General features: G+C 44.0%; 5 long non-coding RNA genes across 6 annotated transcripts; all 5 read left to right on the plus strand.

Moving 5' to 3' along the window:
* Window positions 1-884: 884 nt before the first annotated feature.
* LOC120457900 lies at window positions 885-3,417 on the plus strand. Of its 2 annotated transcripts, none has more exons than XR_005617144.2 (3): window positions 885-1,006; window positions 1,080-1,282; window positions 3,010-3,417. It is a non-coding gene; the product is annotated as an uncharacterized LOC120457900 (long non-coding RNA). The 2 variants fall into 2 exon arrangements; XR_005617145.2 differs by lacking the exons at window positions 885-1,006; window positions 1,080-1,282 and adding exons at window positions 2,551-2,672; window positions 2,746-2,948.
* A 3,387-nt stretch (window positions 3,418-6,804) lies between these two features.
* Window positions 6,805-7,671, plus strand: LOC120457898. The gene is made up of 3 exons (XR_005617142.2): window positions 6,805-6,926; window positions 7,000-7,202; window positions 7,264-7,671. It is a non-coding gene; the product is annotated as an uncharacterized LOC120457898 (long non-coding RNA).
* A 1,503-nt stretch (window positions 7,672-9,174) lies between these two features.
* On the plus strand, window positions 9,175-10,041 carry LOC120457899. The gene is made up of 3 exons (XR_005617143.2): window positions 9,175-9,296; window positions 9,370-9,572; window positions 9,634-10,041. It is a non-coding gene; the product is annotated as an uncharacterized LOC120457899 (long non-coding RNA).
* A 5,059-nt stretch (window positions 10,042-15,100) lies between these two features.
* Window positions 15,101-15,967, plus strand: LOC120457896. The gene is made up of 3 exons (XR_005617140.2): window positions 15,101-15,222; window positions 15,296-15,498; window positions 15,560-15,967. It is a non-coding gene; the product is annotated as an uncharacterized LOC120457896 (long non-coding RNA).
* Window positions 15,968-17,467: 1,500 nt separating this feature from the next.
* On the plus strand, window positions 17,468-18,334 carry LOC120457894. The gene is made up of 3 exons (XR_005617138.2): window positions 17,468-17,589; window positions 17,663-17,865; window positions 17,927-18,334. It is a non-coding gene; the product is annotated as an uncharacterized LOC120457894 (long non-coding RNA).
* Window positions 18,335-24,288: the final 5,954 nt, after the last annotated feature.

The raw sequence follows: 24,288 nt of genomic DNA on the forward strand, positions 1-24,288 counted from the left end.
ATTTTCAGAATTTCAGACAATTTGCGTAAGTCAATTTATTTGAGCTTAAAATTACTTTTATTTATATTTTTAGGTACCCCCGCCAGAGGGACGGAAGCACCGAGCCTCAGAGTCTTTTCCGGTGGGGAATGGGAGCTGCTTGTCCCAGTTATTTGCAGCCGCAGGCTGCGCGCAACTTTCGAATTTGAGTTGGGCCAGCCTTTCAGGTAAGTAGTTTTGATGGTGGAATTTTTGCCGGCTGTCCAAAGTGGTACTTTTTACCACCACAGCGGCCGTTGTTTTGCTTTTGAGTTTGAATTTTAGTTTCACCAGTCGTCAGAGTTTCTTTTTCGTGTGAAGATCCCGCGCCGCCGTCAATTTGGATTTTAGTTTGCAGGAGGCTGTCAACCCGCCCGTGGGTCTCATCGCCAGCAGTTTCACCAGTCGTCAGTGTTTTGTTTTCGTGTGCAGATCCCGCGCCGCCGTCAATTTAAATTTAAGTTTGCAGGAGGCTGTAAACCCGCCCGTGGGTCTCATCGCCAGCCGTCAAATGGTCGAAAGCGAAGTGGATTCCCGCGCCGCCGTCTTATTCCAGGGTCCAGGGAGTTGCTGCATTTCAGCTGGAGTTCTTCAATGCGTAGTGAATTCCCGCGTCGCCGTCCCATTCCAGGGTCCAGAGAGTTGCTGCACTTCAGCTGGAGTTCATCGATGTGTCGGCGAGAGCGTCGTCATTGCTTTGGAGTCACCAGGGTCGTCGCTTCTGTGGGTCGTCTCGCCAGGGAAAGGAGGCATCTTATGGACGTCGGGCCAAGATGCTTTGCTTTGGGCCGACGCTCGTAAATGTCCATGGAATTGGATGCAGAAAATTGGATTAGATAAGTATATCTATGTGTTTAGTTTTGTTTTGTCTGTTTTAGTTTTGTCTTTTCTTTTGCAGGTCCAATTTGTCCAGGATTTTTAAGATTTGTCCGGTGGGATTTGGGAAGGAAAGCGATGCCATGGATTTATAAGAAGCGTCGTTGGGGAGGTTCGTATACGTCAGTGGGTTTGTATATACATTTAGTGTTCTGTTGTTGTTAATTAATTATGTACTTTTTCAGGGATATTTTCATTATACCGCTACTGTTATAAAGGTCGAATTTGAGGGTCACAATTTTGGCCTTTTGTTGGGCCGGCAGCGCCACACCCAGAGTTCAGAAGGGCGAGGGGGCATTCCGACATGGAAACGGCATCAAAACATTTTTGGTTTTTAATGTTTTAGATGCCAAAGTCGTCGTTTTTCATTTCGCCGAGTCGGGAAGTAGTAAGTTGCGTGGTTTTATGCTTTTGTAATTTGTTTTATAATTAGTTTTATAATTTTTCAGGGATTTTGTCTGTTTACCGTTGCTGCCAGGAAAAAGTCGAATTCAAGGGTCGCGAGATTGACCTTTTGCCGGGTTTTTTGACGTTTCTGGTGAAAGTACGGAAGACAGAATGATGATTTCTGCCCCGCATCCACGCATTTATTTGCCTATGATTACACAGGGTGCAATATCTAGGTACAATTATTTTCGTTTTTGAATTTGTACAATGTTGGGGATGAGTGTGAGGGTTGGACAGGTGTGGTAAATATACATGATTTGGTATTTTCTTAATTATAAACATTGCGTGGATGGTAACATTAACATATGGTTTTTGGTTTGTTTACATTTTCAGAATTTCAGACAATTTGCGTAAGTCAATTTATTTGAGCTTAAAATTACTTTTATTTATATTTTTAGGTACCCCCGCCAGAGGGACGGAAGCACCGAGCCTCAGAGTCTTTTCCGGTGGGGAATGGGAGCTGCTTGTCCCAGTTATTTGCAGCCGCAGGCTGCGCGCAACTTTCGAATTTGAGTTGGGCCAGCCTTTCAGGTAAGTAGTTTTGATGGTGGAATTTTTGCCGGCTGTCCAAAGTGGTACTTTTTACCACCACAGCGGCCGTTGTTTTGCTTTTGAGTTTGAATTTTAGTTTCACCAGTCGTCAGAGTTTCTTTTTCGTGTGAAGATCCCGCGCCGCCGTCAATTTGGATTTTAGTTTGCAGGAGGCTGTCAACCCGCCCGTGGGTCTCATCGCCAGCAGTTTCACCAGTCGTCAGTGTTTTGTTTTCGTGTGCAGATCCCGCGCCGCCGTCAATTTAAATTTAAGTTTGCAGGAGGCTGTAAACCCGCCCGTGGGTCTCATCGCCAGCCGTCAAATGGTCGAAAGCGAAGTGGATTCCCGCGCCGCCGTCTTATTCCAGGGTCCAGGGAGTTGCTGCATTTCAGCTGGAGTTCTTCAATGCGTAGTGAATTCCCGCGTCGCCGTCCCATTCCAGGGTCCAGAGAGTTGCTGCACTTCAGCTGGAGTTCATCGATGTGTCGGCGAGAGCGTCGTCATTGCTTTGGAGTCACCAGGGTCGTCGCTTCTGTGGGTCGTCTCGCCAGGGAAAGGAGGCATCTTATGGACGTCGGGCCAAGATGCTTTGCTTTGGGCCGACGCTCGTAAATGTCCATGGAATTGGATGCAGAAAATTGGATTAGATAAGTATATCTATGTGTTTAGTTTTGTTTTGTCTGTTTTAGTTTTGTCTTTTCTTTTGCAGGTCCAATTTGTCCAGGATTTTTAAGATTTGTCCGGTGGGATTTGGGAAGGAAAGCGATGCCATGGATTTATAAGAAGCGTCGTTGGGGAGGTTCGTATACGTCAGTGGGTTTGTATATACATTTAGTGTTCTGTTGTTGTTAATTAATTATGTACTTTTTCAGGGATATTTTCATTATACCGCTACTGTTATAAAGGTCGAATTTGAGGGTCACAATTTTGGCCTTTTGTTGGGCCGGCAGCGCCACACCCAGAGTTCAGAAGGGCGAGGGGGCATTCCGACATGGAAACGGCATCAAAACATTTTTGGTTTTTAATGTTTTAGATGCCAAAGTCGTCGTTTTTCATTTCGCCGAGTCGGGAAGTAGTAAGTTGCGTGGTTTTATGCTTTTGTAATTTGTTTTATAATTAGTTTTATAATTTTTCAGGGATTTTGTCTGTTTACCGTTGCTGCCAGGAAAAAGTCGAATTCAAGGGTCGCGAGATTGACCTTTTGCCGGGTCAGCAGCGGCGCACCTAGGGTTCAGAAGGACGAGGGTGAACCCCAACATGGAGACGGCATCCAAACATTATAGGATTTTAATGTTTTAGGTGCCAATAGCTTCGGTTTTCGTTGCGCCTAGTAGGGAAGTAGTAGGTTTCGTAGTTTTATGCTTTTATTAATATGCTTTTCTTTTTCAGGGATATTGTCAGTGTTATCGTTGCTACCAGAAAAAGTCGAAATTCAAGGGTCACGATTTTGACCTTTTGCCGGGTCGGCAGCGCCGCACCAAGGGTCAATAAAATCGAGGGGGCTTCCTGGAATAGGGACGGCATCAAAACATTGTGGATTTTTATATATATAATTATATAATGCTCTGTTTTATGTTTTGATTAAAGTATTTCAATCTTTAACGGAGATTTTGTCGATATTGCATTTCTGGAGGAAAAAAGTCAATTATAGAGGTTACGATTTCGACCTTTTGCCGGGTCGGCAGCACCACGCCTAGGGTCTGTAAAAACGGGGGGGAATCCCAATAAGGAAACTGCATCAAAACATTGTATGTTTTTTGTGTTATGAGTGTCAAGAAGTTAGTTTGTCCATTACGCCCAGTCGGGTCGTCTTTTGTCGTCAAGTATGGCTTTCGTAGAGATTGCAGCTGCTGTTTTGGGACATTTCAAAGGAATTGCAGCAAAAAATTCAGATAAGTGACGTTGTGCATACGCTGCTGCAATGAGTCGACTTAAATTCATCATGTTTTTGCTGCGCGTTGATCCTTCTCCTGTCCATCAGCTTCCAGATTCGTCTATGCTGGTCCTAGTGGGTGGCATCCTTCACGTCTTCATCGTGGGGGTCAGCAGGAATACGTCGTCAAGAGGTTTATTCGTCCGGATTTCTTGCTTGTATAATTAAGGCCATTAATATATCAATTTTCTTTTCCAGGTTGTCAACTCTATTTGCCAGTTTAATGACTGGGTCGTCGGGTTGGCTATTTTCTGGAAAAGTGTTGATATTTTGTGGTGAGGGCGTCGTCTCCTTGACTATCTTTGGCTTTAGATTTGCCAAGGCAGCTCTGCTCGTTGTCGGGGGGCTGTCGTCTTTTCCCTGTCTGTGCTCCATAGCTTTTTCTACGTTTTTTTGTTCCTTACGAATCCCGTTCTGGAATTTTTCCAGATGCCTTTGCGCTGGGTTTTTAGTCATATTTGGGGCCTTTACCTTAGGATTGGTCCTGCTATTTGTGGAGGCCTTGTTTGTACTCCGGCGCCATTTATTTAGGCGTTTTTGGATGGCAATTTCATGTGAAGAAAGGTACGGTAGGTTTGGCCTACTATCCTTTACATTTTGCCGGAACGGGTTCATTGCAGACTTCCTGGCGGCTTCCTTTCGGGCTTCGGCCATTTCGGTACTATAGGGTAGTCGGGGGTCTTGTTGAAAGGGGGAGGGGGCTGCCGTTCGTTATTGTTGCTTTTTGCGTCCATTATTGTCCTAATTTTGTGAAAATCTATCCTGTTGACTGCTAATTTTTGCTTCTCTGCCTTATAGGCAGGGCACCCCTTATATGCGCTAATGTGGTTTCCTTGGCAGTTTGAACAGGTGGCGGGGGTTGATCTTGGCTTAGTGCACTCACTAGACCAATGCTGGCCAGCGCACTTCATGCACCTTGGGGGCTTCATACATGTGTTCCTAGCATGCCTGAAACCCTGGCACCTGAAACACTGGACCGGTTCCCTCGTCCTGTTTTTCCTTTCAATTTCCACTTTTTGACCTCCTAGCTGTTTTATGGAGAGGATCTTAAGGTGGCTTCCGTCCATAGCCGAGACAATTTCTATCTCATGCATCCGCATCGGACCACCAGTTGCAGGATTTGTCATGTTCCTTGTGAACTTAGTCTGGTGGCCGAGCTTCTGCAGCTCGCTGGTGATCCACGAGCAAGGGGTAGAGGGGTGCAGGTGGCGAATAACAACTCTGAAACCCCTTTCAGATTTATTCTGGTTTGAATAGAATGGGATACCACTTTTAGCTAGTATGTCTTTAATTGTTCTATGTGCAGTCAAGTCTTTCGCCTGAATAGTAACACCGTTTCCTATAGACGTTTTTGTTGTAAAACTGTCTACCCCTGCTGAGTAATTTAGCTTTTCCAATAGTGGCACGATTTCCCTAACATTTTCTATATGAATAGGGGGGGCCCTGCGGCTCTGTGGAACTATTTGCCACGGGGGCAGTTCGGTAGCCGAATTTTTAGGGGGAGGGGGGGCAATTTCAGTTTGCGCCGGTGCGCTGCGTGCAGAGGCCTTTTCACTCTCGACTGGGTGGCGGGGGGCTTTTATTTCCTCGACAATACTTTTGGCCGCCTTACTTTTAAAGATGGGGGTGGCTAGGGGGGGGAAAGGGTTTGGGGTCGCAAAATTGGTGGGCACACATGCTTTTTTATTGGGCGTTTTATAGCTAAAGCTATCCATGTCCATGTTGGTATTTGTGCGCTTGCCCGGGGTTTTCGTAATTGGTGCCGGATCAGGGGATGCCACAATTCCTGGACCGGTTCCGGCCACCACTTCCGAAAAACTCATAGGCAGTGCGTTCGTGCTATTGGGAGGTGAATTAAAAAGGTTTTTTTGACGTTTCTGGTGAAAGTACGGAAGACAGAATGATGATTTCTGCCCCGCATCCACGCATTTATTTGCCTATGATTACACAGGGTGCAATATCTAGGTACAATTATTTTCGTTTTTGAATTTGTACAATGTTGGGGATGAGTGTGAGGGTTGGACAGGTGTGGTAAATATACATGATTTGGTATTTTCTTAATTATAAACATTGCGTGGATGGTAACATTAACATATGGTTTTTGGTTTGTTTACATTTTCAGAATTTCAGACAATTTGCGTAAGTCAATTTATTTGAGCTTAAAATTACTTTTATTTATATTTTTAGGTACCCCCGCCAGAGGGACGGAAGCACCGAGCCTCAGAGTCTTTTCCGGTGGGGAATGGGAGCTGCTTGTCCCAGTTATTTGCAGCCGCAGGCTGCGCGCAACTTTCGAATTTGAGTTGGGCCAGCCTTTCAGGTAAGTAGTTTTGATGGTGGAATTTTTGCCGGCTGTCCAAAGTGGTACTTTTTACCACCACAGCGGCCGTTGTTTTGCTTTTGAGTTTGAATTTTAGTTTCACCAGTCGTCAGAGTTTCTTTTTCGTGTGAAGATCCCGCGCCGCCGTCAATTTGGATTTTAGTTTGCAGGAGGCTGTCAACCCGCCCGTGGGTCTCATCGCCAGCAGTTTCACCAGTCGTCAGTGTTTTGTTTTCGTGTGCAGATCCCGCGCCGCCGTCAATTTAAATTTAAGTTTGCAGGAGGCTGTAAACCCGCCCGTGGGTCTCATCGCCAGCCGTCAAATGGTCGAAAGCGAAGTGGATTCCCGCGCCGCCGTCTTATTCCAGGGTCCAGGGAGTTGCTGCATTTCAGCTGGAGTTCTTCAATGCGTAGTGAATTCCCGCGTCGCCGTCCCATTCCAGGGTCCAGAGAGTTGCTGCACTTCAGCTGGAGTTCATCGATGTGTCGGCGAGAGCGTCGTCATTGCTTTGGAGTCACCAGGGTCGTCGCTTCTGTGGGTCGTCTCGCCAGGGAAAGGAGGCATCTTATGGACGTCGGGCCAAGATGCTTTGCTTTGGGCCGACGCTCGTAAATGTCCATGGAATTGGATGCAGAAAATTGGATTAGATAAGTATATCTATGTGTTTAGTTTTGTTTTGTCTGTTTTAGTTTTGTCTTTTCTTTTGCAGGTCCAATTTGTCCAGGATTTTTAAGATTTGTCCGGTGGGATTTGGGAAGGAAAGCGATGCCATGGATTTATAAGAAGCGTCGTTGGGGAGGTTCGTATACGTCAGTGGGTTTGTATATACATTTAGTGTTCTGTTGTTGTTAATTAATTATGTACTTTTTCAGGGATATTTTCATTATACCGCTACTGTTATAAAGGTCGAATTTGAGGGTCACAATTTTGGCCTTTTGTTGGGCCGGCAGCGCCACACCCAGAGTTCAGAAGGGCGAGGGGGCATTCCGACATGGAAACGGCATCAAAACATTTTTGGTTTTTAATGTTTTAGATGCCAAAGTCGTCGTTTTTCATTTCGCCGAGTCGGGAAGTAGTAAGTTGCGTGGTTTTATGCTTTTGTAATTTGTTTTATAATTAGTTTTATAATTTTTCAGGGATTTTGTCTGTTTACCGTTGCTGCCAGGAAAAAGTCGAATTCAAGGGTCGCGAGATTGACCTTTTGCCGGGTCAGCAGCGGCGCACCTAGGGTTCAGAAGGACGAGGGTGAACCCCAACATGGAGACGGCATCCAAACATTATAGGATTTTAATGTTTTAGGTGCCAATAGCTTCGGTTTTCGTTGCGCCTAGTAGGGAAGTAGTAGGTTTCGTAGTTTTATGCTTTTATTAATATGCTTTTCTTTTTCAGGGATATTGTCAGTGTTATCGTTGCTACCAGAAAAAGTCGAAATTCAAGGGTCACGATTTTGACCTTTTGCCGGGTCGGCAGCGCCGCACCAAGGGTCAATAAAATCGAGGGGGCTTCCTGGAATAGGGACGGCATCAAAACATTGTGGATTTTTATATATATAATTATATAATGCTCTGTTTTATGTTTTGATTAAAGTATTTCAATCTTTAACGGAGATTTTGTCGATATTGCATTTCTGGAGGAAAAAAGTCAATTATAGAGGTTACGATTTCGACCTTTTGCCGGGTCGGCAGCACCACGCCTAGGGTCTGTAAAAACGGGGGGGAATCCCAATAAGGAAACTGCATCAAAACATTGTATGTTTTTTGTGTTATGAGTGTCAAGAAGTTAGTTTGTCCATTACGCCCAGTCGGGTCGTCTTTTGTCGTCAAGTATGGCTTTCGTAGAGATTGCAGCTGCTGTTTTGGGACATTTCAAAGGAATTGCAGCAAAAAATTCAGATAAGTGACGTTGTGCATACTTTTTTTGACGTTTCTGGTGAAAGTACGGAAGACAGAATGATGATTTCTGCCCCGCATCCACGCATTTATTTGCCTATGATTACACAGGGTGCAATATCTAGGTACAATTATTTTCGTTTTTGAATTTGTACAATGTTGGGGATGAGTGTGAGGGTTGGACAGGTGTGGTAAATATACATGATTTGGTATTTTCTTAATTATAAACATTGCGTGGATGGTAACATTAACATATGGTTTTTGGTTTGTTTACATTTTCAGAATTTCAGACAATTTGCGTAAGTCAATTTATTTGAGCTTAAAATTACTTTTATTTATATTTTTAGGTACCCCCGCCAGAGGGACGGAAGCACCGAGCCTCAGAGTCTTTTCCGGTGGGGAATGGGAGCTGCTTGTCCCAGTTATTTGCAGCCGCAGGCTGCGCGCAACTTTCGAATTTGAGTTGGGCCAGCCTTTCAGGTAAGTAGTTTTGATGGTGGAATTTTTGCCGGCTGTCCAAAGTGGTACTTTTTACCACCACAGCGGCCGTTGTTTTGCTTTTGAGTTTGAATTTTAGTTTCACCAGTCGTCAGAGTTTCTTTTTCGTGTGAAGATCCCGCGCCGCCGTCAATTTGGATTTTAGTTTGCAGGAGGCTGTCAACCCGCCCGTGGGTCTCATCGCCAGCAGTTTCACCAGTCGTCAGTGTTTTGTTTTCGTGTGCAGATCCCGCGCCGCCGTCAATTTAAATTTAAGTTTGCAGGAGGCTGTAAACCCGCCCGTGGGTCTCATCGCCAGCCGTCAAATGGTCGAAAGCGAAGTGGATTCCCGCGCCGCCGTCTTATTCCAGGGTCCAGGGAGTTGCTGCATTTCAGCTGGAGTTCTTCAATGCGTAGTGAATTCCCGCGTCGCCGTCCCATTCCAGGGTCCAGAGAGTTGCTGCACTTCAGCTGGAGTTCATCGATGTGTCGGCGAGAGCGTCGTCATTGCTTTGGAGTCACCAGGGTCGTCGCTTCTGTGGGTCGTCTCGCCAGGGAAAGGAGGCATCTTATGGACGTCGGGCCAAGATGCTTTGCTTTGGGCCGACGCTCGTAAATGTCCATGGAATTGGATGCAGAAAATTGGATTAGATAAGTATATCTATGTGTTTAGTTTTGTTTTGTCTGTTTTAGTTTTGTCTTTTCTTTTGCAGGTCCAATTTGTCCAGGATTTTTAAGATTTGTCCGGTGGGATTTGGGAAGGAAAGCGATGCCATGGATTTATAAGAAGCGTCGTTGGGGAGGTTCGTATACGTCAGTGGGTTTGTATATACATTTAGTGTTCTGTTGTTGTTAATTAATTATGTACTTTTTCAGGGATATTTTCATTATACCGCTACTGTTATAAAGGTCGAATTTGAGGGTCACAATTTTGGCCTTTTGTTGGGCCGGCAGCGCCACACCCAGAGTTCAGAAGGGCGAGGGGGCATTCCGACATGGAAACGGCATCAAAACATTTTTGGTTTTTAATGTTTTAGATGCCAAAGTCGTCGTTTTTCATTTCGCCGAGTCGGGAAGTAGTAAGTTGCGTGGTTTTATGCTTTTGTAATTTGTTTTATAATTAGTTTTATAATTTTTCAGGGATTTTGTCTGTTTACCGTTGCTGCCAGGAAAAAGTCGAATTCAAGGGTCGCGAGATTGACCTTTTGCCGGGTCAGCAGCGGCGCACCTAGGGTTCAGAAGGACGAGGGTGAACCCCAACATGGAGACGGCATCCAAACATTATAGGATTTTAATGTTTTAGGTGCCAATAGCTTCGGTTTTCGTTGCGCCTAGTAGGGAAGTAGTAGGTTTCGTAGTTTTATGCTTTTATTAATATGCTTTTCTTTTTCAGGGATATTGTCAGTGTTATCGTTGCTACCAGAAAAAGTCGAAATTCAAGGGTCACGATTTTGACCTTTTGCCGGGTCGGCAGCGCCGCACCAAGGGTCAATAAAATCGAGGGGGCTTCCTGGAATAGGGACGGCATCAAAACATTGTGGATTTTTATATATATAATTATATAATGCTCTGTTTTATGTTTTGATTAAAGTATTTCAATCTTTAACGGAGATTTTGTCGATATTGCATTTCTGGAGGAAAAAAGTCAATTATAGAGGTTACGATTTCGACCTTTTGCCGGGTCGGCAGCACCACGCCTAGGGTCTGTAAAAACGGGGGGGAATCCCAATAAGGAAACTGCATCAAAACATTGTATGTTTTTTGTGTTATGAGTGTCAAGAAGTTAGTTTGTCCATTACGCCCAGTCGGGTCGTCTTTTGTCGTCAAGTATGGCTTTCGTAGAGATTGCAGCTGCTGTTTTGGGACATTTCAAAGGAATTGCAGCAAAAAATTCAGATAAGTGACGTTGTGCATACGCTGCTGCAATGAGTCGACTTAAATTCATCATGTTTTTGCTGCGCGTTGATCCTTCTCCTGTCCATCAGCTTCCAGATTCGTCTATGCTGGTCCTAGTGGGTGGCATCCTTCACGTCTTCATCGTGGGGGTCAGCAGGAATACGTCGTCAAGAGGTTTATTCGTCCGGATTTCTTGCTTGTATAATTAAGGCCATTAATATATCAATTTTCTTTTCCAGGTTGTCAACTCTATTTGCCAGTTTAATGACTGGGTCGTCGGGTTGGCTATTTTCTGGAAAAGTGTTGATATTTTGTGGTGAGGGCGTCGTCTCCTTGACTATCTTTGGCTTTAGATTTGCCAAGGCAGCTCTGCTCGTTGTCGGGGGGCTGTCGTCTTTTCCCTGTCTGTGCTCCATAGCTTTTTCTACGTTTTTTTGTTCCTTACGAATCCCGTTCTGGAATTTTTCCAGATGCCTTTGCGCTGGGTTTTTAGTCATATTTGGGGCCTTTACCTTAGGATTGGTCCTGCTATTTGTGGAGGCCTTGTTTGTACTCCGGCGCCATTTATTTAGGCGTTTTTGGATGGCAATTTCATGTGAAGAAAGGTACGGTAGGTTTGGCCTACTATCCTTTACATTTTGCCGGAACGGGTTCATTGCAGACTTCCTGGCGGCTTCCTTTCGGGCTTCGGCCATTTCGGTACTATAGGGTAGTCGGGGGGTCTTGTTGAAAGGGGGAGGGGGCTGCCGTTCGTTATTGTTGCTTTTTGCGTCCATTATTGTCCTAATTTTGTGAAAATCTATCCTGTTGACTGCTAATTTTTGCTTCTCTGCCTTATAGGCAGGGCACCCCTTATATGCGCTAATGTGGTTTCCTTGGCAGTTTGAACAGGTGGCGGGGGTTGATCTTGGCTTAGTGCACTCACTAGACCAATGCTGGCCAGCGCACTTCATGCACCTTGGGGGCTTCATACATGTGTTCCTAGCATGCCTGAAACCCTGGCACCTGAAACACTGGACCGGTTCCCTCGTCCTGTTTTTCCTTTCAATTTCCACTTTTTGACCTCCTAGCTGTTTTATGGAGAGGATCTTAAGGTGGCTTCCGTCCATAGCCGAGACAATTTCTATCTCATGCATCCGCATCGGACCACCAGTTGCAGGATTTGTCATGTTCCTTGTGAACTTAGTCTGGTGGCCGAGCTTCTGCAGCTCGCTGGTGATCCACGAGCAAGGGGTAGAGGGGTGCAGGTGGCGAATAACAACTCTGAAACCCCTTTCAGATTTATTCTGGTTTGAATAGAATGGGATACCACTTTTAGCTAGTATGTCTTTAATTGTTCTATGTGCAGTCAAGTCTTTCGCCTGAATAGTAACACCGTTTCCTATAGACGTTTTTGTTGTAAAACTGTCTACCCCTGCTGAGTAATTTAGCTTTTCCAATAGTGGCACGATTTCCCTAACATTTTCTATATGAATAGGGGGGGCCCTGCGGCTCTGTGGAACTATTTGCCACGGGGGCAGTTCGGTAGCCGAATTTTTAGGGGGAGGGGGGGCAATTTCAGTTTGCGCCGGTGCGCTGCGTGCAGAGGCCTTTTCACTCTCGACTGGGTGGCGGGGGGCTTTTATTTCCTCGACAATACTTTTGGCCGCCTTACTTTTAAAGATGGGGGTGGCTAGGGGGGGGAAAGGGTTTGGGGTCGCAAAATTGGTGGGCACACATGCTTTTTTATTGGGCGTTTTATAGCTAAAGCTATCCATGTCCATGTTGGTATTTGTGCGCTTGCCCGGGGTTTTCGTAATTGGTGCCGGATCAGGGGATGCCACAATTCCTGGACCGGTTCCGGCCACCACTTCCGAAAAACTCATAGGCAGTGCGTTCGTGCTATTGGGAGGTGAATTAAAAAGGTCCCGCTTGGCTGCAGGCCGGTTGAGGGTTCTGGATGCAGATGTGTTACCCATAGAGTGTGTAGTGGTGACTTTGAAATTTAAATTAGCCTGAACAGGGGAACACAAAGAAGCGCCTTTCAGTTGGGGGGAGATGCTTTTATTTTTTGTAGTTTCCGCGAGAATGGTGGGTTTCTTTTTTAAGCTTAGTTTGGAGATGTCAGGTTTAGGATAAAAGTTTTGGAAAAAAGTATTGCGAGTTATAAATTTATGTTGTGTTTCACCTTGGTTGTGGTCCCTGCTATTGTCATATATATTGGCTAGTTTATGTAGTGTGTCAGCATTTGCAAGCGCGGGACTTTTTGAGCGGCTGTTTGTGCTTATGTTAATAACCTTGCTTGTGTGTGTAGGTGAGAGAGAGTGAGGGGAAATGCTTTTAGAGCCAATTTTTGTAGATGTGCTGAGGTTTCTCTCCATGCTGTTGTCTTCATGTGTGGGGAAAGGGAAATTTCTGAGAGCGCCGCTCTTTTTGTCATCCGTGTTGGTGTTAGTGGTTTCAGCTGCATTGGTGTTGTGAGCTGTTGTCAATTTTTTCCCCCTATTTGTATGTGTGATAGAAAGAGGGGAAACCACTGGACCATTTGAGACGCTACTTTTGGCGCCAGCTGTTTCTTTATTAGTATTAGTAAGGAAGAGCGGGTCTTTTTGGGCATTTTTATTTTCTCTATTCTCTTTCCCCTTATATGTAAGTGAATTTATAATTTTTATAGCAGCCTCGGAAGGGTTTTTTAGACTGTTAATTGCAGAGTTGGAAGACGATTTTTTCATGTTTATTATACTGATATTAAACTGGGAGTTGTTAGAATTATTGGACATGGGCGAGATTTCCAGGTAGAAAGGGGTATTTTGACTTTCTGGGCTCGAGAAAAGAGAGAGCACCTCATCATTTGAAGAGTCGTCAGAGAGAATTACTTGGGCCATAATATTTGCTGACTATATGTAAAGGAACGATACTTTTTGTGGTATAAATACCCTGGCTTTGGTTTTGGCGGGTCCTTTGGTACGATTCCTTTTCTTTGCTAGTCCTTCTTTGCCTCTTTTTTGCGTTCTTCCTTCTTTGCGACGTTAGCGTTCTTCTTTATGGTTCTCCTTTAAGGTTCCTCTTTATAGCTCCTCTTTATGGTTCTTCTTTATGGCTCCTCTTCTTTGTTAAAATCTGCAGCTCGCTGAGTTTGTCGATTTGTCTCAAAGTATTTCACCGAAAAAACCGAATTTATATGCTTTTTAATATGTTTATATTTAATTGTTTATTTTAGTTGTTTGTCGAATTGTTTTTGTATAAATTTTACGGGCGGGAATTTTTTGTCTTTTCACTTGTGGAGATTTTCACTTAAATGTCCCGTTTATTTTTCGTTTGCTTTGTACTTTTGATTGTATTTTAAATTGTAATTGTTATAAACAATTTTAGGCAATTTAAAATGTTTTTTATTAACTTTGCTATTTGAACTTTGCTTTTGTCTTTTCGCTTGCGGAGATTTTCACTTAACTGTCCCGTTTATTTTTCGTTTGCTTTTTACTTTCGATTGTATTTTAAATTGTAATTGTTATAAACAATTTTAGGCAATTTAAAATAATTTTTTTTTTTTTATTATTTTTTGACGTTTCTGGTGAAAGTACGGAAGACAGAATGATGATTTTTTGACGTTTCTGGTGAAAGTACGGAAGACAGAATGATGATTTCTGCCCCGCATCCACGCATTTATTTGCCTATGATTACACAGGGTGCAATATCTAGGTACAATTATTTTCGTTTTTGAATTTGTACAATGTTGGGGATGAGTGTGAGGGTTGGACAGGTGTGGTAAATATACATGATTTGGTATTTTCTTAATTATAAACATTGCGTGGATGGTAACATTAACATATGGTTTTTGGTTTGTTTACATTTTCAGAATTTCAGACAATTTGCGTAAGTCAATTTATTTGAGCTTAAAATTACTTTTATTTATATTTTTAGGTACCCCCGCCAGAGGGACGGAAGCACCGAGCCTCAGAGTCTTTTCCGGTGGGGAATGGGAGCTGCTTGTCCCAGTTATTTGCAGCCGCAGGCTGCGCGCAACTTTCGAATTTGAGTTGGGCCAGCCTTTCAGGTAAGTAGTTTTGATGGTGGAATTTTTGCCGGCTGTCCAAAGTGGTACTTTTTACCACCACAGCGGCCGTTGTTTTGCTTTTGAGTTTGAATTTTAGTTTCACCAGTCGTCAGAGTTTCTTTTTCGTGTGAAGATCCCGCGCCGCCGTCAATTTGGATTTTAGTTTGCAGGAGGCTGTCAACCCGCCCGTGGGTCTCATCGCCAGCAGTTTCACCAGTCGTCAGTGTTTTGTTTTCGTGTGCAGATCCCGCGCCGCCGTCAATTTAAATTTAAGTTTGCAGGAGGCTGTAAACCCGCCCGTGGGTCTCATCGCCAGCCGTCAAATGGTCGAAAGCGAAGTGGATTCCCGCGCCGCCGTCTTATTCCAGGGTCCAGGGAGTTGCTGCATTTCAGCTGGAGTTCTTCAATGCGTAGTGAATTCCCGCGTCGCCGTCCCATTCCAGGGTCCAGAGAGTTGCTGCACTTCAGCTGGAGTTCATCGATGTGTCGGCGAGAGCGTCGTCATTGCTTTGGAGTCACCAGGGTCGTCGCTTCTGTGGGTCGTCTCGCCAGGGAAAGGAGGCATCTTATGGACGTCGGGCCAAGATGCTTTGCTTTGGGCCGACGCTCGTAAATGTCCATGGAATTGGATGCAGAAAATTGGATTAGATAAGTATATCTATGTGTTTAGTTTTGTTTTGTCTGTTTTAGTTTTGTCTTTTCTTTTGCAGGTCCAATTTGTCCAGGATTTTTAAGATTTGTCCGGTGGGATTTGGGAAGGAAAGCGATGCCATGGATTTATAAGAAGCGTCGTTGGGGAGGTTCGTATACGTCAGTGGGTTTGTATATACATTTAGTGTTCTGTTGTTGTTAATTAATTATGTACTTTTTCAGGGATATTTTCATTATACCGCTACTGTTATAAAGGTCGAATTTGAGGGTCACAATTTTGGCCTTTTGTTGGGCCGGCAGCGCCACACCCAGAGTTCAGAAGGGCGAGGGGGCATTCCGACATGGAAACGGCATCAAAACATTTTTGGTTTTTAATGTTTTAGATGCCAAAGTCGTCGTTTTTCATTTCGCCGAGTCGGGAAGTAGTAAGTTGCGTGGTTTTATGCTTTTGTAATTTGTTTTATAATTAGTTTTATAATTTTTCAGGGATTTTGTCTGTTTACCGTTGCTGCCAGGAAAAAGTCGAATTCAAGGGTCGCGAGATTGACCTTTTGCCGGGTCAGCAGCGGCGCACCTAGGGTTCAGAAGGACGAGGGTGAACCCCAACATGGAGACGGCATCCAAACATTATAGGATTTTAATGTTTTAGGTGCCAATAGCTTCGGTTTTCGTTGCGCCTAGTAGGGAAGTAGTAGGTTTCGTAGTTTTATGCTTTTATTAATATGCTTTTCTTTTTCAGGGATATTGTCAGTGTTATCGTTGCTACCAGAAAAAGTCGAAATTCAAGGGTCACGATTTTGACCTTTTGCCGGGTCGGCAGCGCCGCACCAAGGGTCAATAAAATCGAGGGGGCTTCCTGGAATAGGGACGGCATCAAAACATTGTGGATTTTTATATATATAATTATATAATGCTCTGTTTTATGTTTTGATTAAAGTATTTCAATCTTTAACGGAGATTTTGTCGATATTGCATTTCTGGAGGAAAAAAGTCAATTATAGAGGTTACGATTTCGACCTTTTGCCGGGTCGGCAGCACCACGCCTAGGGTCTGTAAAAACGGGGGGGAATCCCAATAAGGAAACTGCATCAAAACATTGTATGTTTTTTGTGTTATGAGTGTCAAGAAGTTAGTTTGTCCATTACGCCCAGTCGGGTCGTCTTTTGTCGTCAAGTATGGCTTTCGTAGAGATTGCAGCTGCTGTTTTGGGACATTTCAAAGGAATTGCAGCAAAAAATTCAGATAAGTGACGTTGTGCATACTTTTGACGTTTCTGGTGAAAGTACGGAAGACAGAATGATGATTTCTGCCCCGCATCCACGCATTTATTTGCCTATGATTACACAGGGTGCAATATCTAGGTACAATTATTTTCGTTTTTGAATTTGTACAATGTTGGGGATGAGTGTGAGGGTTGGACAGGTGTGGTAAATATACATGATTTGGTATTTTCTTAATTATAAACATTGCGTGGATGGTAACATTAACATATGGTTTTTGGTTTGTTTACATTTTCAGAATTTCAGACAATTTGCGTAAGTCAATTTATTTGAGCTTAAAATTACTTTTATTTATATTTTTAGGTACCCCCGCCAGAGGGACGGAAGCACCGAGCCTCAGAGTCTTTTCCGGTGGGGAATGGGAGCTGCTTGTCCCAGTTATTTGCAGCCGCAGGCTGCGCGCAACTTTCGAATTTGAGTTGGGCCAGCCTTTCAGGTAAGTAGTTTTGATGGTGGAATTTTTGCCGGCTGTCCAAAGTGGTACTTTTTACCACCACAGCGGCCGTTGTTTTGCTTTTGAGTTTGAATTTTAGTTTCACCAGTCGTCAGAGTTTCTTTTTCGTGTGAAGATCCCGCGCCGCCGTCAATTTGGATTTTAGTTTGCAGGAGGCTGTCAACCCGCCCGTGGGTCTCATCGCCAGCAGTTTCACCAGTCGTCAGTGTTTTGTTTTCGTGTGCAGATCCCGCGCCGCCGTCAATTTAAATTTAAGTTTGCAGGAGGCTGTAAACCCGCCCGTGGGTCTCATCGCCAGCCGTCAAATGGTCGAAAGCGAAGTGGATTCCCGCGCCGCCGTCTTATTCCAGGGTCCAGGGAGTTGCTGCATTTCAGCTGGAGTTCTTCAATGCGTAGTGAATTCCCGCGTCGCCGTCCCATTCCAGGGTCCAGAGAGTTGCTGCACTTCAGCTGGAGTTCATCGATGTGTCGGCGAGAGCGTCGTCATTGCTTTGGAGTCACCAGGGTCGTCGCTTCTGTGGGTCGTCTCGCCAGGGAAAGGAGGCATCTTATGGACGTCGGGCCAAGATGCTTTGCTTTGGGCCGACGCTCGTAAATGTCCATGGAATTGGATGCAGAAAATTGGATTAGATAAGTATATCTATGTGTTTAGTTTTGTTTTGTCTGTTTTAGTTTTGTCTTTTCTTTTGCAGGTCCAATTTGTCCAGGATTTTTAAGATTTGTCCGGTGGGATTTGGGAAGGAAAGCGATGCCATGGATTTATAAGAAGCGTCGTTGGGGAGGTTCGTATACGTCAGTGGGTTTGTATATACATTTAGTGTTCTGTTGTTGTTAATTAATTATGTACTTTTTCAGGGATATTTTCATTATACCGCTACTGTTATAAAGGTCGAATTTGAGGGTCACAATTTTGGCCTTTTGTTGGGCCGGCAGCGCCACACCCAGAGTTCAGAAGGGCGAGGGGGCATTCCGACATGGAAACGGCATCAAAACATTTTTGGTTTTTAATGTTTTAGATGCCAAAGTCGTCGTTTTTCATTTCGCCGAGTCGGGAAGTAGTAAGTTGCGTGGTTTTATGCTTTTGTAATTTGTTTTATAATTAGTTTTATAATTTTTCAGGGATTTTGTCTGTTTACCGTTGCTGCCAGGAAAAAGTCGAATTCAAGGGTCGCGAGATTGACCTTTTGCCGGGTCAGCAGCGGCGCACCTAGGGTTCAGAAGGACGAGGGTGAACCCCAACATGGAGACGGCATCCAAACATTATAGGATTTTAATGTTTTAGGTGCCAATAGCTTCGGTTTTCGTTGCGCCTAGTAGGGAAGTAGTAGGTTTCGTAGTTTTATGCTTTTATTAATATGCTTTTCTTTTTCAGGGATATTGTCAGTGTTATCGTTGCTACCAGAAAAAGTCGAAATTCAAGGGTCACGATTTTGACCTTTTGCCGGGTCGGCAGCGCCGCACCAAGGGTCAATAAAATCGAGGGGGCTTCCTGGAATAGGGACGGCATCAAAACATTGTGGATTTTTATATATATAATTATATAATGCTCTGTTTTATGTTTTGATTAAAGTATTTCAATCTTTAACGGAGATTTTGTCGATATTGCATTTCTGGAGGAAAAAAGTCAATTATAGAGGTTACGATTTCGACCTTTTGCCGGGTCGGCAGCACCACGCCTAGGGTCTGTAAAAACGGGGGGGAATCCCAATAAGGAAACTGCATCAAAACATTGTATGTTTTTTGTGTTATGAGTGTCAAGAAGTTAGTTTGTCCATTACGCCCAGTCGGGTCGTCTTTTGTCGTCAAGTATGGCTTTCGTAGAGATTGCAGCTGCTGTTTTTTTGACGTTTCTGGTGAAAGTACGGAGACAGAATGATTTATTTCTGCCCCGCATCCACGCATTTATTTGCCTGTGATTACACAGAGTGCAATATCTAGGTACAATTATTTTCGTTTTTGAATTTGTACATTTGTGGGGATGAGTGTGGGGGTTGGACAGGTGTGGTAAGTATACATGGTTTGGTATTTTCTTACTTATAAACATTGCGTGGATGGTAACATTAACATATGGTTTTTGTTTGTTTACATTTTTAAGGTTTAGGAAATTTGCATTTGTCAGTTAATTTAAGTTTTAAAATTTGTATTGTTTCTATTTTCAGATGCCCCCGCCAGAAGGACGGAAGCATCGAGCCTCGGGAGTCATTGCCGGTGGGGAAAGGGAGTTGTTTGTCCCAGTTATTTGGAGCCGCAGGCTGCGCGCCAGTTTAAAAAGAGTTGGGCCAGCGTTTCTGGTATGTATTCATGGTGTGAATTTAAGCCGGCTGTCAAATGTGGTACTTTTTACCACCACAGCGGCCGTTATTTTGCGTTTGAGTATTCATTTTTGTTACAGCAATTTCACCAGTCGTCAGTGTTTTTATTTTCGTGTTTAGATCCCGCGCCGCCGTCAATTTAGGTTTAGTTTACAGGAGGCTGCCAACCCGCCCATGGGTCTCATCTCCAGCCGTCAAATGGTCCAAAGCGCAGTAGATTCCCGCGCCGCCGTCTTATTCCTAGGTCCAGGGAGTTGCTGCATTTCAGCTGGAGTTCTTCAATGCGTAGTGGATTCCCGCGTCGCCGTTTTAATCCAGGGTCCAGGGAGTTGCTGCACATCAGCTGGAGTTCATCAATGTGTCGGCGAGAGCGTCGTCATTGCTTTGGAGTCACCAGGGTCGTCGCTTCTGTGGGTCGTCTCGCCAGGGAAAGGAGGCATCTTATGGACGCCGGGCCAAGATGCTTTGCTTTGGGCCGACGCTCGTAAATGTCCATGGAATTGGATGCAGAAAATTGGATTAGATAAGTATATCTATGTGTTTAGTTTTGTTTTGTCTGATTTTAGTTTTTGTCTTTTCTTTTGCAGGTCCAGATTGTCCAGGATTTTAAATTTGTCCAGTGGGATTTGGAAAGGAAAGCGATGCCATGGATTTATAAGAAGCATCGTTGGGGAAGTTCATGTATGTCGGTAGGTTTGTATATACATTTAGTGTTCTGTTGATGTTAGTTAATTTTGTACTTTTTCAGGGATATTTTCATTATACCACTACTATTATAAAGAGGTCGAATTTGAGGGTCACCATTTTGGCCTTTTGCCGGGCCGGCAGCACCACACCCAGAATTCAGAAGGGCGAGGGGGCATTCCGACATGGAAACGGCATCAAAACATTATACGTTTTTAATGTTTTAGGTGCCAAAGACATCGTATTCTGTTGCGTCTAGTAGGTAAGTTGTAGATTTCGTCGTTTTATGCTTTTATTGATTTGTTATTCTTTTTCAGGGATATTGTAGTTGCTACCGGGAAAAAAGTTGAATTCAGGGGTCACGATTTTGACCTTTTGCCGGGTCGGCAGCGCCGCACCAAGGGTCAATAAAATCGAGGGTGCTTCTTGACATGGGGACGGCATCGAAAATTTTGTGCATTTTTATATATATTATTATATATTACACTGTTATGTGTTTTGATTAAATTATTACAATCTTTAACGGAGATTTCGTCAATATTGCATTTCTGAGGGAAAAAAAGTCAGTTTTAGAGGTTTCTATTTCGACCTTTTGCCGGGTCGGCGGCACCACTCCTAGGGTCTGTAAAAACGTGGGGGAATCCCAAATAAGGAGACTGCGTCAAAACATTGCCTGTTTTTTGTGTTCTAAGTGTCAAAAAGTTGGTTTGTCCATTACGCCAAGTCGGGTCGTCTTTTGTCATCGAGTACAGCTTTCGGGGAGATTGCCGCTGATTGCTTCAGGACCTTACAAAGGATCTACAGCAAAAGGATCTGCAGCAAAAGGTTCAGATAAGTGACGTTGTGCATACTCTGCTGCAATAAGTCGACTTAGTTTCGTCATGTTTTTGCCGCACGTAGATCCTTCGCGTGTCCGTCTGCTTCTAGATTCATCTTTGTTAGTCTTGTTAGGTGACATCCTTCATATGCGCTTCGTCGGAATCAGCAGGGATGAGTCGTCGAGGGGGTACTTCGTCCGTGTTTCGCAGGTCATTAGGATAGAGATGAGGGCACTTTGCTGTCGCTTGGGTATTATTGTTTCAGTGAAATAGCCCGCATCCATAGCTTTAATGTAGATTTTGAGTAATGAGAATAAAGAGCAGTTAAGCATTTCAAATACGTAATATTCAGCCATAACTTCCTCCCTTTTTTTTTTGTATGAGCTGCATTTTTTGGGGAGCGGTTTGTGTCGACGTTTGTTAGGGTTCGTAGTCAGGGATGACTAGTTTGATCACTGTGGGGGGTTGGCCGAGCATTAGTTCCATGACCCTTTCTTTGGTGATCATTCCTTTTTTGTACATTTTGCTGAATTTGTTTATGAGTAATTCGCACCATCTATCTGGTGGTCCTTTCTCCAGGGCTTTTTTCCTTTCTTCTTTTTCCCTTTCCTTCCTTTCCTCCTCTGCTTTACAGTCTCTCGCTTCCATTTCTTCGTCATCCAGTTGAAGAAGAGTAGGAAGGGTCTGTCTATAGTCGTACCTTAATTTAGAGACTATTTCTAATTCCTCTATATCCGTGTAACTGTATAGTGATTTGTACGTGGGTTCGTCAGGAGGCTTTGGGATGTTTTGTAGGAGAGGCAGTAGGTATTTTGTGTATTGATTTACATACCTAGTTCTACTTGCTGCCAGTCTAATGGGCTTGTAGGATTTTGTCAGTAGTTCTTTTATTAGTGGGTTTTCGTGGTCGGCAATAGAGTTGGCATATCGTTTGCTGGCTTGGTCAAATACTTCGTCAAAGGATTTTATTTTATATTTTTCCCTAATTGTTGATTGTTTGGTGTATCTGTTTGCATTTATGATCCTTCTTATGAGTTTGTTTTCTAGGGTTTGTATTTTTTTGGTTTGGGTGGCTGATGTGAGGGACCCCCAGATCGCAATGGCATAATGCCATATGGGGGAAATAATTTGCTTCCACAGGAGTAGTTTTGTCTTTTTAGGTAGGTGGCTATTTTTACCTATAATCCATTCCAGTCTTTTATATGCGGCTATAATTTTCCCTTTTAGCAGGATGAGGTGCGCCCCAAAAGTCAGCTTACGATCAAGTATAACTCCAAGATAGCCGTGTTTGCTGAGTTTGGTGGCCCTTTGCCCGTCAACGGTAGGGGGGGTGTAAATGTTTTCTGTTTTTTCTTTAAGGGAAAATAAGACGTGGCCTGTCTTCTTTCCATTTATTGCAATATCCCATTTCTTTGCCCATCTACAAAATTTATTTATGTACGTTTGATTTATGTTTATTGCGGTCCGAGGGTTGTTTGAGCGGCTTATAATTATGGTGTCGTCTGCATAGGTTGCGAGGATGATATTCTTAGGTTGGTAGTCAGGTAGAGATATGTTGCGAATGTATCCTTTAAGGATAGGGGGTGGCATGTCCGATGTGTATATTGAGTACAGGACTGGTCCCAGAATACTGCCTTGAGGCACTCCCGCATTGATGGTGCCAATTCTGGAGGACGTTTCGTTGTTGACTCTGACCTGGAAAGTCCTGTCTGTCAGATATGATTCCAGTAGTATGAACAACTGATTTGGGATGAGTTTTGTTAGTTTAAGGAGTAGTCCGTCGTGCCATACTCTGTCGAATGCTTCCGTTATGTCTAGGAAAGTGGCTGAGCATACTTCCTTTTCCTCGTAGGCTTCTAGGATGAATTTTGTGACTCTGGCTAGTTGATGTTCCGCCCCGTGCCCTTTTCTAAAACCAAATTGGTGATTTGGGATTGCTTTGGAGAAGGATTCGATTTTAAATAGTCTGTTTAGGATAATGCGCTCGAAAATCTTGGATAGTCCAGAGAGCAGACTAATGGGTCGGTAGGAGTTAAGAAGTGAAGGCGATTTTCCGGGTTTTAAAATCATGGAAATACAGGCATGCTTCCACTTTTTTGGAAAGTAGCCAGTGTTAAGCATTTTATTATAAATGAGGATGAGGTAAATCTTGGCCTTTTTTGGGAGGTTGCCAATGACCTTGTTGCTTATGTTGTCAGCGCCCGGGGCTTTCTTTGGTTCTAGGGATTTGATCAGCACGTCCAGTTCGGCTAGAGTAACAGGTTGGGGTCTGCTGCTGCCTGATTCGTCCCGCAGCTTCATTGATTTGTATTTGTCCAATTCTTTTTTGATGTTTTCCCGGTCGTCAGTGTTGTTCCTTTGGTTTGCCTTGAAGCGCGATTCTAGATGGGAGGCGAATGCTTCCGCTCTTTCCTCAAGCGTCCTAGTCCAGGGGCTAGCTGACCTTGAGCTTGTGCAGTCGACGTCCTTCTTCAGTGGCCAGATGGGTTGCGGCTGTTTCTTGACATCATTGGTCCATTTCCATAGTTTCTGCATCCTATATCTGTCTGTTGGGTCGATGTGTTGTAGCTTAGTGTTGATTTGGCTTGTTTTGATTTTTCTTATTTCCTTTGCCAGTCTGTTTTGCGCTGCCTTGAACCACCTTTTAGCTTCTTCCGTTCCTGCTGATCTGAAGATCCTATTTAACTCCTTTTTTTCTTCCAGAAGACGAGAGGTAGCAGTATCCAGATTGGAGTTTGTTTCCTTCCTTCGGAAATTTTCTATTGGGTTGTTTTGATGGCGATTTTTGGGGGTGGCTTCGCTGGCTGCAGATTTTATGTTATTGAGAAAGATATCAATGCAATCGTCAATGTCCTGTCCAGTCCGTATCTCTGTATTTAGAAGCATTTTATCTTCTAGAATTTTCTTGAATTTAGTCATGTTTGTGTTCCTATTTAATATAGCATTAGTTGTCTTTTTGAAATGTACTTCGTCAGGATTGAGGATGATTTGGATCGGGAGGTGGTCGGAACTGAGGTCATTGGAGGAGAAGGTCCTTGAGATTCGTTTTCGGAGGCCCTTGCATATAGCAAAGTCAAGGGCAGACGGTTGTTTTCTCCTATCGAAAGGAAAATGGGTGGCTTGTCCGGTGGCGACTACGTCGAGGCCTTTATTTTGCATAATAGCCTGCATTAGAGATCTACCCCTTGCGCAGGATGAGTAGTTTCCCCAGCACCTGTGCTTGCTGTTCCAGTCGCCGCCAAGGATAAATTTGGACTTGCCTTCCAGCAGCGTTTCAAAGTGGCTGAAGAGCTTTTGGAAGTTTTCTGGAGTCCACTTATACACCGGCGGGCAATAGATTGGGGCAACAATTGTCATGTTTGCGCGGATGCAGTTTGAGGGGATTAGGGCTATGGGTGCACTTTGCAAGAACTCTGTCTCGATGGGATTTAGGCAGGTGTGTCGGACAGATTGGCTGACAATGGTGGCCGTGCCGCCTTTCCTGTGTGCTGTTGGGTTTTGTGCGAGGTAGGTGTGGAAACCTTTGAAGTTGAGTATCGTGGAATTCCGTTCTAGCTTAGTTTCTGTAACCATCATGATCTGGATACCCTCTTTTTTTATGAAGGCTTCCAGCTCGTCTTTTTTGTTGGAGACTCCACAGGAGTTCCAATACCCTATTTTGAGGGTA

Source organism: Drosophila santomea, unplaced genomic scaffold, assembly GCF_016746245.2.
Source record: "Drosophila santomea strain STO CAGO 1482 unplaced genomic scaffold, Prin_Dsan_1.1 Segkk88_quiver_pilon_scaf, whole genome shotgun sequence".
NCBI lineage: Eukaryota > Metazoa > Arthropoda > Insecta > Diptera > Drosophilidae > Drosophila > Drosophila santomea.